Raw genomic sequence first — 4,228 nt, forward strand, 5'->3', positions numbered from 1 at the left:
CAAAATTGTAAAATAATGTTTTTTCCATGCACAGACTCCATATTATATCTCTGAGTAGTCTGTAACTGCGCAATAACAGTAAAAAATAACTAACATTTTGTTATTTGTAATTTTTTATATTTTGTACTTTCTGTAATACACTCTGTGCTACCGGTTACATGTAAGCAGGAATGAGATCAGAGCTCTCCCAGTCATGGCTCACAAATGGTACATTCCACATCATTTTCTGGTGGAAATCATGTAAAAGCCCTTCTAAATGCCCACTGTATCTTATCACTCTCCATGAGCTGTGGCACTCATGGTTAAGTCATTTCCATCATCTCAGCTCGAGCATAAATTTTTCATGATGCATGTCCTGTCTCCCTAGCCCACAACCATATTTTTCTGGATGGCATATTCATGTCACCTGGCGCTCAGCCAATTGTTTTCATTTCACCCGGATCCAAGGGGTTAAGGGTTATGCGATACCTGGGATCTTCTAACTAAGCTGTTTAGAGTATTATATGTAAATAATATCTGTGTTGCATACATTTTTGATAGCCAGAATTATGTGTGTATACTAATACATATACTCATATGTACACATGTATGTTATGTTATGTGTACACGTTAAATTGCACAGCACCATCATTTTTACCCTATCCATAATAAATAGGCATAGGTGCTTAGCTGCTTGTAAAAAGCAATATTCCCAGGCATTTCATCTAAATATGCTTCATTTCAGATCTGTGATTAAAAAAAATATTGAACAGATATATGATCAATTAAAAGTCAGAAATATATGTTATTACTTATTTTCTCACCAATTTGAGCAATTCTTGTCTTAATCTTATAATAAAGATGTAAACTATTCTAAGTCATCAAATGTTATAAGTACTTTATTTAGAGGAATAAACTACGGTCAGGTGCTCAGACAGCCTTATCAGAAAATTCTGTTTTTTGTACTTTTACCTATTTGTTTATATATATTAAACCTCACTGCCAGGGTCCTCAAAGCAATGAAATCATTAGAAAGATGTTTAATTTAACAGAATAGGAAGAAATGTAGGGGCTCAGTGATGAGTGTGCACTCCCTCTGAATGTTCATGTGTAAATAGCTTCCTAAGTGGCTACTGAGCCTGTGTGTGAATTGCAAGTGTCTCCACTCTCCCAGACCAACAGACATTCAGGTAGACTCTGGTGAAAACAGGGTTTCAGTGGGAATTTTATTCTGTGTGCATAGGTACCAACTGCCCTACTCCCCCAGTGGTATAGGACCTTGTCCATTGAAACAAGTGCCAGACATTTAATTCCATGCTATGACAAAACCTTGTTTTGGGAATACTTCTATATGGTATGCAAACATTTGATCCCAGTTTTGAAAAATGCCATATTTTGATTATACCCCCCAGGTACTGCATACCCATAAGGAATAAATATAATCTTAAAGAAAATTGCTATTATTATAAGAGAGTTAAGAAGTGATGGTAGGATAATGTCAGAGCTTTTTACCCATGTGCTGGGATGATTATGACATGCATTACATGTTCACTGTGATTCAGTTTGTTAGTTGTGTTTAAATATAGATGGCACCAAGATACATAGGTACCAAGGAATCAATTACTAGTCCTGTCTAACTCTCCTGTTGACCCATTTCCTTGATTTTTTTTTTTTGTAGCTGTTAGTATTTTTATAATATTAAATTATTAAAGTGTCAACAAAAATAACAATGTTGGTATTAACCCACTGGATGCGGGTAATGGAACCATCACGTCATGAATACATCTGGCTGAGGGCTGGCTGATGGAATATACTGTCACAGAAAAATCAGGCTGAAAGTTGGGGTGGTGGAATGACTTGCCATGTTTGCCACAAAGCTCTTGGGGAAAAAATTGGACTTAGTAGGCTTTTAGAAAAGGGCATATTTCCACGGGGTAAATGAAGGTGGAATTTGCACCATCCATGAGCCATGGCTGGAAGAGTGCTGGCACCAGGATGGATGCCATTTCCATGCTCAGGATCCTATTCCTGCTCACTGTTGACTGTTAAAGAGGATGTGCTATAGAAAAGTTGCTGACATGAACAAAAATTTGATTAACATGAAAAATTTTTTAAAATAACAAAAAATAATTCTACTAACCTTATGATAATTTTTATTCGTGACAAAGTAAAATGGGAAAAAATTAAAGGTGCCTGTGCTGAAAATGGGATGATGACATTAAAAAGGGGGAGGCAAGGAGTCTTGACACTGCAGGAGAGTTCCTGTGGGCCATACTTCAAACCACGCCTCTTTGAGAGACGCCACTCAAGTAAGCCGATTTCTAAATTTTGGGCCATTTGTGTGCAGTGAGGCCCCCCGATCCAGTGGGCACTTATGTGTGCAACAAAAATTTCCCCAGAAAACTACAGTGAACAGTACATGTACCTGTGTACGGGGGTTGGATAAAATTTTCTCTTGGAGTAGGATAATTTTGTAGCTGTGAATGTCTCAGCTTACTTTATTGTCTCTTCTCTAGCTTGCCATTTTATTATTTTATTAATTTTTCTCTCTCTCCATTAGCTGCCCAAAATTTTTAATCTTGAAAGCTTCACAAATGTTGAAAATTTCTAAAAAAAAAAAAAAAGTTGAAAAACAACATGAAAGAAAGTTAAAGATTGATTTTTTTTTAAGTTGGTATGGTTCTCTGATTATCATAGGTTATTAATGATGAGGGTCACTTCACCATCGTTCATTATGCTGGCACTATAACTTACAACGTGACTGGCTGGCTGGAGACACAAGTTATAAAAAAGTGCAAATAAAAATTATCATTTCATGATTGTAATATAATTGATTAATATTTCAGTGTAGCATTTCCAGGATTGTGTAATTTTAGTCCATTGATACTTTTCTCTACTTTTGTTGTGTTGAGGGCAGCTGGAGCTGAGATTTGTAGTTATATTCTTTAGTAAACATTTTCTGTATGATAAAAGATATATTTCAACTTGAAAGTAGCGAAATTGATACAAATTGTGAGGGTCAGGCATATAACAGTATATAAGAATTGAGAGAAAATTTACAATGCTTGTATGAGATAAGAGGTATTCAAATTGGTTGAGTGTCATGATAATTTTAGAATGGATGACTTTAAAAAAGAATTGGTAATTAGATTTGATTAGTACCTTGGATTCCCATACATGTTTAACCCAATGGGGCCAGGTATCAGAAATCTCTCAGTTTCATAAACTCTGGAGTGGGAAGTTCCGCTACATATAGCGGAACTTCCTGCTCCATGATATCTGGCTCGTCACCACATGTGTAACAGCACCCCACATTCCAAGACATTTGTTATGTCTGTTGTACACGTGACCCATCGGGAAGTGGTTATATATTTCATTTAAAATGGATCACCAAATGAGAATGTCAAGAGAGATATTTATAATATATGAGTAGAGACATGATCTAATGAGATGCTAATCCCATTTCAGGTCAACCTGTCGGTCGGCGTGCTGGGCGGCCCGTAGTGTGTCAGAATCTGGCCATAGTCAATCTTCGGGGTCAGATGTGTCTGCTAGGCTAGCCTTCTGGCCTATCTGGGAGAGAACAGCCAGCAGAACAATCTTCATGATGCCAAAGCATGCGCACAGAAAGGCCAAGAAAGTCCAGACACTCCAGCGGCAAAGCCCATGGAGGAGGCCGTGGGGAGAAGAGAGGGACGGTCTCCTATCAAGAGGGGGGCCAGTCCAGGAAGCTCCTCACTCCCACCAGCTTCAGCTGGGTCTGGGGATGAGGATGATGTGGGTGAGGCCAGGAAGCCCCGTCCTCCCCCCTGCCTGACATCATGCATGACTGGGAGATCATGTCAAGTCTCTAAAGGCAAATGAACGCAGAGAGAAGCAGGAGGTAAGCAAGGGATCCTCAACTAGTGGGGAAACCAAATCTGCGAGGCAGAGGCGACAGGAGTCAAGATCCACTGAGGAGCCTGTGTCACCAACGCAAGGTTGACTTCTCGGTGTGAACAGAGGGTTCCTCCTGCTGAAGCCTCAAAACTCTCAAACAGTACATTTGAAGCAGACAGCGATAAAGAAAATTCAAGACTGACTGAGAAACCAACTGCATCTTGTGCTGACAGTACTGAAGACAACAGTGACAATCAAACACAGCCTCCAGTTCCTGCTGTCACCAGGGGAAATGAGTGACAGTAGTAATGAACAAAACTCACAGACAGCTGATTTATTGGGAAATAAAATAGCATGATGTGAAAAAACA

The sequence above is a fragment of the Penaeus monodon genome, chromosome 26 (assembly GCF_015228065.2).
Source record: "Penaeus monodon isolate SGIC_2016 chromosome 26, NSTDA_Pmon_1, whole genome shotgun sequence".
Taxonomy (NCBI): domain Eukaryota; kingdom Metazoa; phylum Arthropoda; class Malacostraca; order Decapoda; family Penaeidae; genus Penaeus; species Penaeus monodon.